The 16,112-nt window shown below is 40.5% G+C and overlaps 1 protein-coding gene across 14 annotated transcripts in view; it reads right to left on the bottom strand.

Moving 5' to 3' along the window:
* The window catches only part of MBD5 (methyl-CpG binding domain protein 5), a 127,311-nt gene that overhangs the window by 107,497 nt on the left and 3,702 nt on the right, over nt 1-16,112 (bottom strand). For 2 of the 14 annotated variants that reach the window (XM_046944160.1, XM_040704375.2), the window contains exon 2: nt 13,582-13,643. The exons of 11 other annotated variants lie outside the window; for them this stretch is intronic. The gene's annotated coding sequence lies outside the window, so the exon portion shown is untranslated. The remainder of the gene's footprint in view (nt 1-13,581; nt 13,644-16,112) is intronic. One more of the 14 variants, XM_040704374.2, reaches the window with a different exon arrangement.

The following is a 16,112-nucleotide window of genomic DNA, read 5'->3' as shown; positions in this document are numbered from 1 at the left end:
GCAGCTTTTCGTACCCAATCTGGCTGGAGCACGCCTCAATACGCTGCAGTCACACCTTGGAGGCCCACAGCTGAATACCTATTGCTCAGAATTCTCTCAATCAGCAGATGAATGTTAACAAACTACAGGCCTCACAATGTTGAGGTGGGCTTCTGTCAGACATAACAAGGACAGCTATGCTTCCTAGAAAGCCGCGGCGGTGCTCAGCTGAACACAGGAGCTCCTCTGCCTCGGACAAATTCGTGTCAGAGCTCTGCTCCTCTGAGCTGACTGCACTCCCTGTGAGCTGGGCAAGCACACACAACAGCAGAAAGTAACCAGCAGACTTGCTATTTTCTTTTTTTTTCCTCCCATCCCCAACTATGATTCCATGCAAGAAACATGTAATTGCTATCTCCTACTAATCATTTTCTACTTATAAACATTAAAGAATGCCAAGATGCTGAAGTCCTTTTCTTAAAGTATTAGGACAGCGTTAAAGATCCTGGGCCAGAAAATTCAAGTCACTAAGAGAAACAACAGGGAAGGAAGAATACCCAAAAGTTTATGTAAGGAGAATTAAAAGCACCTCACTGCAAGACTAAAGCCTATGGCCAAGAAGCTGTCAGCGTGACACGTTCCTGGTGTTCTGCTCAGCTCAGAAGCCTCAAACAGACCCAGGTTAGGAGCCGGAGCTGGCAGAAGGTTGAGCTTCACTGTTCCCAAGAGATATGTTGGTTAAGACAAAGCTCCTCCAATTTACTTTCCCAAACAAAGAAACAAAAGGTTTATGTGCTGCTATACCAAGATATTTCATGAAACACAAAAGGTGAATGAGTGTTATGTCTGAAAAAGGAAAACAAACTACTGAACAGTGAAATATGTGAATCCTTATTCCTTACAGAGACAAGAGAAACCTACTTAGGCCTGTTTCAGTCCAAAGCAATAAAAAGTTAAAAAGCAGCAGCCACGCCTTCTGATTCAGAAAGGATTCAGCTTAAAACTTCCTTGGGTTTACAGACATCTCCTCCCTTTTCCAAATTTTGGGTCTTTTTGACAACTTCCTAATTTTGTGTTATGCAATACTGAACTCACCAATGGCAACTAAAAACTCTTGCCAGGATGTAAATGTACCTAAATGTACCCCAGGCAAACCTGACAAAGCAAACTAAGCCTTCCTCATTGTCTGTGTACATCCACCATGGGTCAGAAGAACCACCCAATCCTCCACTCCTAACGCCAAAGACTTCCCATAGGCAGGTGAACTTTGAAGACAAACCTATAAGGTCACTTAAGAGAAGCAACACCAACACAAACCCTGAACAAGAATACTACTGTGGGTTGCAGAATTTCCAACCTGCTTCCTCAGTAGTTTACAATTCAAGTTCTAACCTCAAGTAGGGCACTTGTTCTCTTGCCTTTGCTAGGCCGGGCAAGAGCAACTTTCTATCACTTTTAATTTCTACACGACTTCTTTGTTCCTTGTCAGCTTGAAGGAACAGTAGTAATGTTTTAATCTGTGAAGGGACAGCCATCCATCTTTTCCTTCAATCAGAACACGTTTACAAAACTTTATCATTCCTTTTGCATTAGAAGGGTTTTCTTTTAGATAGAAAGTTTCTGAATTCCAACCTACTTTAATGCCAGAAAACCTCCCTACACTGTACAAGAATAGGCAGAGCTGGGTAACCAATGGTCTGTAAAAATACAGCTGTAAAATAGAAAACATGATGCTATCAATCTTCTCCTCCACAGCTGAGCCATCAGACTCTCCAAATTGGTCTCCAGAGTCCAGGAGGCGTTTGGGTGCCCAATAAGTTCTCCTACCATGGATACATGCTAACACCACGCTTTATTCCAGGTTCAGAAGGCAGCTCAGGGCATCCCCCTTTGAGCTCCGCTGAGCAGAGAGGCATGGCAAGAGTTTGGGCTTCCTTCTGAATGGAAGGCTATGGACATCCAGGGGCACAGGGTAGCTCCAAGGAGACAGAATGAGGAGCTGGGTTGAGATGCCCTAACAACAGTTTGGAGACTGCTTCCCCTGCAAGATGGTGAACAGCCAAAGGCTGCTTCACAGAGAACACATCATCTAACACAGCTGTTTGTCAGCATCTTCTGAGCAGAAGTTTATCAAGTAGGTTCCCATTCAGAACGTACTGCTGGATTATGAAGGACAGTCCAGAAAAAGCACCAATGATTTATCAGCGCGGGTACCATGACTTCTGCAGGACAACACAATTGTACAATGAAATGGTCCTAAACGATATGAGGAAATGCCAAAGAGAGATAATTCAGCCATATCATTTCCCTTTCTTCCTGATATCCAGAAAGGTTTGCAAAAATTCAAGAGTTCTTGAAGGAGATTTTTTTGGTGGTAGGGAGAAACAGAGTTATTGTCCCCAAATTCTGTTCACAAATTACCCTGAATTTACACAGCAAAACAGTATAGTGGTCCCTGCTATGGTACAGTAAAGTTTAATGCAACGTTTTACATCAGCTTTTGAATAACTTGAGGAATAAAAACACAAACAGGAACAGGTGATGCTTATTGTGTTGCCACCCTTAGGGACACATGTCACTGCATTTTACACTTCCACATTTACTATACTGTACGTAACATGATGAAGGAGCAAAGCAGCACCAGAAGGTAACAAGCCAGAAGAAGGGGGAAAGTACAGCTTGAAGGAACAACTTCCAAGCATCAGGAGCTTCCCTGCAAGCACTCGCTCACCTTCCCAGCAAGACGCAGCTCAAGTTACTGCAGCAGTTGGCAGCTCCTAGCTACCACACTTGAGCCACCGTACCCACGTTTGCCCAGTAAGCATTAACTTGCATCCAAAGCTGGAGCTTAGAGTAGTTTGACTGGCAGCTGATGAATTTTGCTAATTAAGGTAAATTGTGATAGCTTGATATATTGTGTTTAGTTGAATTTCCATGTAAAATATACTAGCAATTTTACTCAGATATGTTTTGCCCCAGACTAAGAATTATCAAAAAGTAAAATAAAAACATGTACAAAGACATGGTCTGGATTAATGCTTTTTCACAAACAGTGCTCAGCATGTTCCAACTTTTTTTACCTGCCCATTACTCCCCAGGATTGCTAGTGCTGAAAACACACTCTCCTTTATGCACTTTTTTACCATTCTGTGTAATTTGCATAGAATCATTAAGGTTGGAGAAGACCTCTAGGATCACCAAGTCCAACCCCACCCACCCTACCATGCCCACATCCCTCACTGCCACATCCCCATCGCTCTGAGACACCCCCAGGGATGGTGATCCCCAAACTCCATGGACAGCTGTGCCACTGCCTGACTGCTTTGGAGCTGACGTTTTTCCTAACACCCGGCCTGAACCTCCCTTGATGCAACTTGAGGCCATGACATCAATCAGGAAAACTCAATAGGCTACCACAGGATACCACTCAGAAGTAGCATGCCCAAAGAGCTGTTAAATGGATGGAAAGGTCTCCCCCAGAGCCATAGTCATCAGTAAAGTACATCATTTATTTAAAATAAACAGGTACAGGCTGATCATACGGCTGTGGGAATGTGGATAGAAACTGAAGAGCCTTTTCTGTGAGGAAATGACAAGCATGGATATTCTTCCAGTTCCCATCTCTATTACAGGAAGGAACCTTGTAAGTTTCCTCCTTGATGTCTAAATCTAGAATTCAAGATCACATTCTGCACGACAGCTTTACGAACAGGAGCAATAGGATTGTGAGGTGGAAGAGCAAAACAAAACGGAACAAGCAACCGCACTCCTGCAAGTCCTCTTTAAGGTCACCACGCCTAGGGACACAACCCAGGATCCGGCACCAGTGAGCAAGAATAAAAGCCAGGAGAGAAGCAGCTAGAGCTGCAACCCAGTAAGTGGTAACCGAAACCTTCATTACCATGGGCCAAAATAGAGGAAGTGACTTCCAGTTTTTAAATAACATTGTATTTATGAGGGAGCTTTATGTAAGCAATTGGGTAGCTTCAGCTGTATGCTAGTGACACTGTTTAACTGATCAATATAACAACTAAGGTAGACTCAAAGCAAAGGGAAACAATGTAAACACATAACTATCAGATGATTTGAAGAAGTTTGTATTTATTAAACACAAAAACCAAATCAGCAAAACTCTTAGAAAACTAAAAACAAACCAAACCCCCCCAACCCCCAAACTAGATGTACAGGTCTTGCAAGTATTACCGCATATTTCTGTAAAGTTCCACGCTCCTTGTAACTCTATCACGCCGGTAACGTAATAGTTCTATATAGTTATTAGTATCAGAGGAGTGTCTGAGTCCAAACCGTCCTGTCACTGAATTAAGCTCAAAGAGCCCCAAAGCAGCTGTCCTCAGGCCCTCCTGCTAGCCATCCCCAGCCTGGCATCCCGCTAGCCTGGCTGCACTCATGCTGTCAGCCAGTGACATTCCTGAGCAGAGCAGTTTGCTAACCCTTTGTAATCCCCAATAAACAGTTCAATCATTAACAGCATTAACAACCTAGGTACCACGCAACAAATCATTTATGACCCTCCTTTTCCGCTCCCCTCACTGGTTTTGGCTTTTTACCTTTTTTTGCTTCTGTTGTTGTCTCAGTTCAGTTGAACTCTTTGTTCATTTATTCCTTCTGTTGGGGGTGGGGAAGAATCAAGAGTATTTTTCAGGCAGGAGATAGAAAGAATCCTTTTGTTCTGCTTGGATTGATATTTTACAAATTCAGTATGCTCTCCCATCAGTATTTATTCTGGCTTTATAGCCACCTGTGGTCAGAGGCCGCAGTGCTCCTTCACAAGATGCCCCCAAACTCCTACACAAAAATTTATGATTTTACTTGCTTAAAAATAGAAATTAAGGTCTACATTGGTAAATTACATCATTGATCTGGGCTCTCTATCTGTGCTAGAGAAGCTGTGGAATATAGAAATGAAAGTGTCAATGCAGAAGTAACTATTGCAGACTCCTTGGGGAATTTCTCCAAGGGCACAATTTGGCACGTGGTTTTGTTTTACTATTTTGTTCTAACTGCCAACTTCTCAGTGGACAAGAAACTCTATTTTTTCCATGTACTTTCAGTTAATTTAAAGGTTCAGTTTTTAATCTTTTTTTTTTTTAAACACATTTTAAAGATTTGAAAGAAGGATCAGAAAACAGTATCCAACCTTTTAGCATTGTTACTGAAGGGTCTGCAATACCAGCACATAAAAATAAACCAACAAGAGAATAGCACATTCTCCTTCTCATCGTGGCAATGGATTTTCTGTACCTAGAGCTTCATGCAAAGCAAACACAACAACAACTGGCTCACCTGGACCTGCCCCATGCTTGGGCTGCATGAAGTGTGCCTGCACACAGCTGCACCCACTGTAGACTACAATTGCATATCTGCTGTGCAGAGCACAACACTACCGCTGATCACACTGCCTTAATGCTGCCATTCAAATGGCTGTGATTTTGTCTTGAGGCACAAAAATGCTCCTCATCCTAGAGCTGCTAATTCTGTGACTTAAACATGGCCATATGAGGGACTCTAAGGTCATCATTTAAGTGCCAGTGGGTAATGACAATGGAATATTTCTCTGAAAAATCTTGCTGTTCAGAAAGTATAAGCCCTTCACTGCTTAAATAAATGAACAGCAGAACTCCCCACCTGGGTGAAATTGTATACTTGCCAATGCAAAATTTGTTATATTACTGTAAGAGGGTTAATATGGCTAACAAAAACCTGTGTTACCAGTCAGCAATCTTCACAATTGTATTCACAAATGCATACAATTAAATCAGTGAAGACCATCTTCTCCAAAGCCAGTTATCACTTCAGATACACGTGCTGTGTTCCTCATTTGCCAGTAGCTGCACAGTGCATGTGGGGGTACTGAAAGCATCTCCATGACTGCAGAAACAACAAGTTCCTAATAAAGACAGACCAATCTCCAAACTCTTGCAGTTTGAGTAATGTCCACCTGGTTTTGGGCTGCTGCCGTAGTGGTCATTCATCTAGCAAGTGAAATGAGATCTTGTTCACTATCAGAGAAGTTCCACATATGATGAACTAACTTTACAGAAGCTCTCAAGTATCTCACATATTCATATCTATACATTTCACCTCCTCGTATTTACCTTGCATCAGAAGGCAGCTGCAGATACTATAGCAGCTGCTGCATGCAACCCACTTCTCGGGCCTGATGTAACAATCCCCTCTGAGGGCAGCCAGCGCCTTCCACGAGTCAGAAAGTGGGAAGAGGTCCTGAACCCTCAGTGACTCTCAGGCTGTAGCCTGTTGAAACAGGAGCTCAGCACCAAGCAGGCACTGTTCAGCCAACAGAGGCAGAACTGGAGTTTGGCCCTGACAAGAAAGAGGCATAAGCAAAGAAGCTCACTGGATCTGCTGTAGCAGAGCTTAGAAAAGATGATGGCTAACAATCATGCAACTGGATTGAAGGAGGAGAAACATACTCTCTAACAGAGGGCATAGTAATGTGCAGACTGATTACAGAAGTCATGAGTTCAGAAACTCTGCAACAACAAAATGCAACTACAAGATGCAGCTACACACACATCTGGGTCACAGCACTGTTAAGGTGTTGGTCTCCTTACATGTCCACAGTTCTATCAATCTTTAGGCATGTTCAGTAACATAATATACTGTACTGATCCTTGTGATCACAGAGGGCCAGTACAAGTCAGGTTCCTAGCCAAGTCAAACCTCTGAACCTAAAACAACAAGTCATTTCTCTGTGAGAATGGCATCTGTGTAAAGGATAATGCTCACGATACAAGTAAGCCCAACACAAGTCTCAACTGGCACTGGCATGACTGATCTCAGACTCGATGGCTTCAGCACAGCGTATCTGGCTCCACCTGCTCCACTCTTCAATATGTACACACCCCACTGTCTCCAGCACACGTTCCAGAAGCATTACCAGTCCACAAGGCTGGGAGGATGACTATATATGTGTTTGTTTTTTTTAAATGCTGATGACAAATGGATGGCTTTGCTGTTGGACAGGCAGTAAAATCCAGCAGAGAAGTCTGGGAGGGCACAGAGCTGAGACCAGTGGGGAGCGATGCGCATGCCCAGGGAGCAGCTCACCTGCTGGGGAGAAGCAAGCAGGCATCATTGCAGAAAGCCTCTGGCCAGTTGACCCCTAACTAATTCTATGAGTACTGCCCATGCATTCCAGAGAGGTGTAAATTCTCTCCATAAAGTATACACGGATGTGGAAAGCAACATAGGGTAGAAAACCAGCCCCCACAAGGCAAGCAAGTGTTTAATTGCTCCAATTTATCTGTTAAGTTGCTATCATTTCTCTATAACAACAAATTCACTCTGAAAAAGAAAGAAAGTAGCTTAAAGCCTATCAAAATGCCTATTTCAAGACATGATCATTCAGTTTTTAATATGAATGCTCAAAACTGTCAGATGGTAGCTCAAGAACAGAAGATCAAGAGGACATCTAAAGCAAACCCAGCTCTGAAACGAATGTCTGCCCTCCCTTCGTGCTGGTAGTTCAGCCTCCCTCCACATCCTGTCCTCAGTTACCTACTGTTGGCTGAAGATAATCTCTTCCAGGCTTCTCAAACGCTGACACAGGAAACTCCGCGAGCACACCAAACTACTTCCTTTCCTCCTTGAAAATATTAAATAACCTACAACTTTCTTCTGTGCCCTACTTGTAGTCTATCATTTTCTTCTTTTTTATCAAATCTGCTAAAATAAAATTTTATAGTGTCAATTCAACAAAGGAAAAACTATAAAGTTAGTTCTGACAGCTTCCCTTCTCAAAAATTTAATTAAAAAAAAAAAAAAGAAATCCTCTGCCCTTGAAGCCTGGAAGAGAGGAGCTGAACAGCCTTAGGTACTCCATAGCTATATCTATGAAAAAGATTTTTAGACACTAAACACATAACTCTCTACAGAAATGAGGAAAGTGCTTTGCTCAAGTCACAAACTTCTCTTTGTGTTGCACAGAGGAAAACGTGCCACATTCCTGTGCTGGATATAAAGTCACCTCTCAGATGTGCAGGTCTCAGTCAGTTCTGGATGGGAAAGAGCTCCCATTGGATAATACAGTCAAGAGAAGTAGTCTCCAAAACAAATAAACAAACAAAAAACCCCCACAGATGTATCTGTGCAAACACATGCTATTCACATTTAGGAAGGCAATCGTCTCCAATACAGCAACACAGCTTTCTGTCCAGACACTATTCTAAAGTTTTATTATGGAAAACATTATTAGAGCTTAAGCAACAAATCAATATTAAAATGGTAGTACTGAATCACAGCAATATGAAAAAAAAGAACAAAAATATACAGGAAAAAGAATAGATCAAAGAAAATATGAGTGTTGTTTTTCTATGTGGAAACAGCGTTCTACTTTAAAATAGAGAAAAAAATGGTGGTACAAGTAAAAGCAATGTAGCATTCTCCTGTTGATAAACAAAAATGAGATCACTACTCTTGAATATTCAAAATCTCCATGTTGCAGCAGTTTATTTGCCCTGCTTTAATCCAGAACAATTAAGCTTGATTCTAAAATTTTGCATTTCATAGTGGTGAGAAAAACATCTAACGAGAAGGCTCAGTGCAGGCTAATCCAGCTGCTGAGCGTGCATTTACTTTTCCTGCAGAACAGGCATTATCACTTCAGTGGATCCACCCACCCCCGCATCTATCTCAAGTCAAACAGTCAATTGACCAGCATATTGCTATATCAAATCTAAATGAAAAATTCTCTTAAGTCTGGTTTTCTAACTTAGAACACATCCATTAACATACTATTCATCAGATGCTGAACGATGGGGAAGTACATAACTCATTGCCACTGTGCAGATCATTTCATTTCAGCTGATTGAACAAATCCCTTTTCCACGTTTTTTGGCAGAATTCTATCAAAGCAGTTATTTATAAGGAAGTTGTGCAGCTGTTGTAGTTTAGAGAAAAACAAATTTAAGTATTTTAGGAAAGTTGTTTCTTTTTTTTTTTTTTCTTGTTAAGTCTTGAACAGGAAAATAGAGGATGAAAAAAATTAAGTTCTTGTAAGTTCAAAGACATTCCCTTCCAGCCAACACAAACACTAAGAAGCTAACACAGAACAGCATCAGCAATTGGAATTTAAGCTGTCCAATGGAAATTAGATTTAGAAATCAAGTTTCTCTCATTAGAAATCTCTTCTACTGTTCACCCTAAATTACCACTTCTCTTTTCTTATTCTCTACCGAACTATTTAAAACCATTCCACTGTATTAAGTCCAAAATCATTTTCACAGAAGGAAAAAAATCCCTCATTATTACTATTATTCTATATTACAGTAACACCAAGGCTCCAGTAGGATTGACAAGTCCACAGAAAGACACCGTCCAGAAGAGGCACACAAAGCACTCAGCCACTGAATTCAAAGGGATCAGAAAATAACTCCTTAAATGCAGATTGTTTAAAGCTTACAAAATCAACACATCTGGTTCCTCCTTCTGCTCAGGCTCCTCAAAAATGTTTAGTCCCATTTCTGTGAAATACTAAGGCGCTCATAACACATAGAGACTGACGTTACTTAAGAGATGCTTATTTCCTCCCTAAAAAATATCAAACTTATTTCCTATGGCATAAGCCGTACTTCAGACTATTATCTCAACCAGGAGATGTACATGTACATCTTCTTAAAGCTCCTATTTGATAAAAAAACCTTTGCCTGTAACTGACAGAAGACTGTCCCTGAGTACATCTAGAAACATTAGCTTGAAAAGGCAGATGAAAACAATTTCAAAAGTAGCTTTCATGTTTCTGTTAGTTGTAAGACCCTCCTGTTTCTGTGAAATAAAGTCAGTCTTAAAACTCTGAAGACAGGAGTTAAAAAATAAGAAGTTAAATTCTCTACCAGAATGTATTTGCTCAAGTGCAAAGCTAACAAATGCTAAAACTGTTGGCAACACTTCTGCATTTCTGAATCATTAGGTAGTCAAACTATTTTTTGATTTTGCTTGCGTGATGTTGGATTATAATAATCCACATAAATCAGCAGCTTCCCCTTGCTAGGAATACTGTGCTTACTTTTGGTCATCTGATGTCAAAAGGATGCAAAAAAATACGGGGAGGTTCAGAAAGAACTAACAAAAGCAATTTGCATGTACAGTAGTGGAATAGAACTGTCTGTATAGGAGACAAATGAGAATGAATACAGTCAAAGTAAACAAACTAACGGCGAGCCAGGGAAGGTATGCTGAGTATTTCAGTCGCCCTGCTCAGAAAACAATGAAGGGATGCTTTTCCTCATGAAAACTTAAACACGTAGGGCTTTGTGAGGGAGAGCTGCTCATGTGGGGAAGTGCACAGATCTCCAGTGCTTCCCCACCACCGAGATGCGGAATGCTCAGCTGCACACTGGGACTGAAGCAGGACAACAGTGACAAAGCCAACCTTGACTCATGTCTTCAGTTGCTTAGAGACTTCCTTCCCTAGTGGAAGCCTAAACATCTGGGCCAAAATCACAATATTGGAGCATTTCTACTGAGAAAAGTTACCATTTGAAAACAACGGGGCTTGCTGCCCACATCTGTCTGATGAGCTGGATGTACCAACTATCAGCTCCTCCAAGTCTAGTACAAATATTATGCATTTATTTATTTATAAGCCTGATAGCAATTTTATGCCTATTCTATTTTCCTTTAGTGACCAAACTATCTTGTGACTCTTTCTTAAGTAAAGACTGGATCTCAGCAGCACTTTCTGGTTGATGCCATGTAAAAATACGAGCCAGGGCTTCATACCTGGACAGCAGGGACTCATCCACACGCAGCACCTCACCGCTCAAACAAGCCAGCTCCTCTGGTGAAGGCAGCTTTGCTGCTGGTTGTTTGCACAAAAAGCAACATATTTCTACTCGGCAATGCTTACTTGTGGCATTCCAAACTTGGTGCTGTCACGCTGAACGTGAAATGCCACGTCCTATGGCAACAAACAGCCAGTAAGTGCTTGGGGACCCCAATATGGGAGGAGCGCCGCGTGGAAGTGAAGCAAGCAGCAGGAAGGTCTGTGCAGTTTGGGGACAGCATAATTGTGGATTGTACTCGACAGGATTAGCACAGAGATTAAAAAAGTAGTAATTATTTGCAAATTTTTGATGGAAGTAAGCGTTTGTATAACCTAATCCTAAAATACCACCTGCCTGTGGAGACCTCTTAGCATACATACCAACAGGCCTTTTTTTCAGATCTTACATTAGAACATTAAACAGAAGCCTGAGCAACATTAAAGAGCCCTTTTTCCAAGACACCGATAACTGGAGATGCGTTAACATACCTCCAGTTTAAGGTTCACCAGTGGTTAGCAATGAAACGTTTTACAATCATCACCATTACGTGAAAAAGTTTGTTATTCTACATATTAATTTTGATTACTTCTACCAAAACAGTAACTAAAAAGTATTGTTTCATTTTTCCATAATAGAAGCTCAGAAGTGTTCTAGATATATAGTTACGAGTACTATAATTATTTGCAATAATTAGCAGAAGCTGAATATTAATACCTTTCATACTGCGTTGTTAAAATTTGTTAAGTTTCAAACAACTGCACCACAGGATAAATGGGTTTCAGGCTGATCTGTCAAAGGCAGAAATTAACAAAATCAAAAAGTGAAGTTAAACTTCTTTTCATACATTGTAGATCAACAGTTGGAGAAAGCAGACGAAGTGCTTTCAGGTAAGAAAAAAAATGGTAGACAAAATTTATGCGTTCATTTTCTGATGCAAGTTATTGCCCTGATAACTATCAAGGAAGAAAAGTTACGTAGGTCCTACGCACAGAAATACATTCATCAGCACGAAGTAACTTCAAGTTTCTTTTATTTTTTAACAAAATACCTTAAAGGTAATTTTTAATTTGCTGTTTATTTTTCAGTCCAGAAATACACTCCTCAAGTCCAACTTCACTGTGTGGCCGCAGATTCTTAGCGGAACTCTTACACCAGATAATGACTTCTGCGTTGCATAAAAGATGGTCAAGACTGATTCATAGCTGTGAAGTTTATTTTGAAAATAAATATGTAAATAAAAGGAGCATGGGAAAAAGACCAGCAAAAACCACCAGCATGGGAAGAAAGCTAAATATGTAAGGTGATCCACTTGGAATCCGCATCCCAGCTGATTAAGAAGTCACCTAACACAAGCACAGGTGGCCATTATATGTTTAGAAGCACACATTCCACCCAATTCCTTCAATGAAATGAGAATTCATGAAAAACTCATGTTTAGGCTTGATCCCACACCACTGAAGTTGCTGTCACATCATACCTCAGCACTGACATGAGCACAAACAAAACACAACATTTATGTTTTTACCTGATTAAATCATTGAATGTATAGGATTTCAAACACAAAATATCAATAAATGAAGAATTATACCAGTAAATCAAAATTAAAATAGAATCGGGGGGGTATTATATATAATTTGGGGTATTATCAAAGAATAGCATCATGCCCTGGCCAAGTTACAAGAGCCCCAACAAAGATGTTACGAGCAATAACCCAGCTTTCAGGAAAAAACATCCACACCACCACAGCGAGCACTGCAACTTTATAGATAGTACGCTCGGCACAGATGGACAAGTAATTTTTAGAAATGAATCACGCTGCAAATGATTTTACTAATTTTAAAACAGAGGTGAGGAACCAATAGCCTGCAGGCCAGATATGGCAGGCTGCTGTGGTTCAGATGGCTCACAGACACACACACTGCTAACAGCACCGAGGCAGGCTTCAAGGAAAGCCATCCGGGTTTTAAAAGGCTCCAACAATTCACGTATTTTTAAACACATAATCCCTAAACACAAACATCAGCCCGAAGTTCCAAGGATTAAGTGAAATCTATGCTGTTAGTTCACAAACCAAAAAAGCAGAAATCAAAACCCTGAGTTTCTTTCCATTAAATACAGCCCATCGTTGCTATCCTGAGAAGGTGAGACTTCACAGCCTGAAACATTTACATTATCTGAGCAGAGAAAAGACAGTGGGGCTTTGAATTCAGACAGCAGCCTATGCTGCACTTATGGCAGAAGCATTTCGATACCTGCTTCAACAGAAAGGAACATACCCCACAGAGCTTATTTGGGACAAACTTCCACTGAAACCAATTACTGTTTTGCCTTGAAAAGATCCAGTCCCACCTATAGACTTGAGTCTTTCACAGGCAGCTTTTTTTCAAAGTGCAAAGCATTTCTGAACCCGAAAATGTATGCAAGGCTCCAAATGTGAAAAGAATAACAAGTAAAAAAATTCAGAAGAATATACCAAGAAAGAAAGAAATCTTAAGCTACCAGTCTATTTCCATCGTTCCTGGCAATTATTTGCAGCTGCCATGGCCATACTGCTATTTAGTAAAGCAAAGGCTGCAGCTTTAATTGAAGTTGGGATGTTGTAAACAGTGAGCTGCCTGGCTCCGGCCCGCGCTCCAATACCAGCAGCAGCGCAGCGATGGGAAGCATAAACAAACCTTTTAACTAGATTACAGCTTCTAAACTGGCCAAGAAATCCTTCGGCAACGACTCCTGTGTGACAAAATGGCAAAGGAGGAAAAACATTTTGAAAGAGCATCTTAAAAAACCCGCATCTTACCTGAGACAGTATGAATGGGACTCTGCTAGGGAAAATGACTTAAGTCTTCAAATGGGGCTGCCCTTAAAAATCACCATTGGAGAAAAAAATGAAAAGGCAGAATATCACAAAACAAATAGCTACAAAATGGAACAGTATTTTTCAGAAGCTTTAATGCCTCAATATGCATTTAAAAAAATGTTCTTGAACCTTCAACTAGCAGAAGATGTTACCATTTCCCATTCCAAGTAGCCACGCTGGAGAACGACCTAGCTAAAATGCATTGCAACACATCTGTGCCAACACATCCACCTCTTGCACCTGATCCTTCTAACAACCTGCCTCAGCCAAGCTTCTTCCTCGTGGTGCTTACAAGACCCATAACCCAGGAAAAGGAGAATTCTGCTGTAGAAATCCAAATTTTTAACAAAATTCTTCTTCTCATCTGAAGACTGGATACTGATCCAGAAAAGAAAAAACCCCACGTGTACATGGTTCTCTCCTACACACATAAAATAAAATTTACTACAAGCTAACAGCATGTATATCCAAAAAAGTAAATAAACATACCCATGTTTGTTGCATCAAAGTCTTAAAAGTCATTAATGAAAACAACGGCCCCCCTCCCCCGCAACTTAAAAGTAGTTTGGATGCACAATTAAAATATAAACCAGTACCAGCCGAGTCCCACCACAAGACAGCAAATTTGTGCTTGTTTTAGTGGGCTAATCATCTATAGAAGTGCATGGGTGAATTTATGTGTATATATAAATATATACACACACATATATATATATATTTGCATGCATATGCCTGCATGTGTATACATATATGTCTACAAAAATATAGGTTAGGTATATGGGTAAAAGCTTGAAGATTAAACACACACAAAAAAAAAAATGTTTAACACAATTAAATGAAGATCTTAGTAGGCTTCAAGACACAACCCTAAATACTGTGTCACCAAAGATCTACCTGAGCTTCGAAATAAAATCTCAAAAATTGGTAAACTGAAATTTAATGTACAGTTTTTGAAACACCAGGCAGTCCCAATGGAGAAATTAAACTATCTGTATTACGTAGGTCTACCTTTTCCTTGGCTGATTTTTACTTTTCTCCTATGTTAGGCTGCATTTTCTCCCTTTGGAAGCAAGGTACAAGGCAACATTATTGCAAGCCTCTTGTTATCTCAACGTTGAGAATTTCACCATTTGATCCAACAGGATTTGTTGGGCAAACAATTGACAACTGTTCTGGTTCCCCGACTCGGGGATATTTCTTCGTGTGACCACGCTACTGACTGGGCAAACCAAGGGCCTACTATTTAAGATGCTATTTACTTTTGAGATCACACTTCCTTCCGTAAGTAACAAAATAAATTTGGGTTTAACGTCACTGAAAATGTAGACTCATCTCAAATAAAGAGAATATACATATTTAAATCCTGGACTTCACCTTCACCGTATAGGGGAATTATGTAATTAATTGCTAATATGGGCCCTAGCTACCAGCCATTGTCAGGAAATAAGCATTTTTAAAATGCTGCTTGCTTTATTATGAAATATCTCTTGTAAAAGAAAAATAAAAGATACAGGAAAAAGCACACTGAAGAATTTAACGGATGAACAAAACCCTTTATTCTTTCTTCAGTAAAGGCAGTTATTAGAAACCCCAACAAATTTCCAGTCCTTTTAACACTTCCATTTTTAAAGTAAACTTCAATCCCCCGAAACAGAGGCCTCCAGAAAAAGAACACACAATGATAATACCAAAGCGACAAACACCCCTCACGTATTGCCAGCAATCTGTATCACCCTACAACGTTCCTCAGCTCCAGCCCAGGGAACCAACATCTGGCAAAGAACAAGGCACTCAAAGCCATGGTTTGTTCCACGGTCATTCCCACGGGAAGGGCAGGAGGGAAGGGACAATTCCGCAATGGGAACATCTGTCAAGCTGCAGACAAACTGAGCTGATCAAGTCGTCTCACAAAGGTCTATGAATAGCCATCTCATGGTAATGACTGATTCCTGCTGCCATGTGCCACATCAAAACAACAACTCAGAGGTACAACTCCAAAGGCAAAGCTGTAGAGCCATACAGTTGCTTAATTTTAAGCACTGCTTTAAAGCATCTACTTATTGCACCTCTTTTATACACTCCTGCATGTACGTGCAGACATTTGGGTATGCAGCTAAACATATATGCATATGTATCCATGTATGCAGTAGGCCATATACGCACATATACTCACAATCTATAATTCTGTATTTGATATAGTTTTGACAAATTTTAAATTGATTTTATAATTCTGTTAAGTCTGAACCCCTTTCTAGCCAATTTATCAAAAATAGCAGCCACAGTGATGAAGAACTCTGAATTTGGAGAGCAGAAAGGAGTCAGCACTGCTTAATTGCTGAACTGCTGCTCTTTGTAAGCATCCCACTTGATTTAACTGTAGTTCCACAGCGTTCAGGAGGCTTTAACACTTGACACATTTTCACTGATTTTCCTAGATTTTATTTCAAATCCAGGCTTTAGTTCTTGTGCAG

This window comes from Gallus gallus, chromosome 7 (assembly GCF_016699485.2).
Source record: "Gallus gallus isolate bGalGal1 chromosome 7, bGalGal1.mat.broiler.GRCg7b, whole genome shotgun sequence".
Classification (NCBI taxonomy): domain Eukaryota; kingdom Metazoa; phylum Chordata; class Aves; order Galliformes; family Phasianidae; genus Gallus; species Gallus gallus.
Note: the sequence above shows the minus strand (reverse complement) of the source record. Positions and strands in the feature narration are given on the sequence as shown.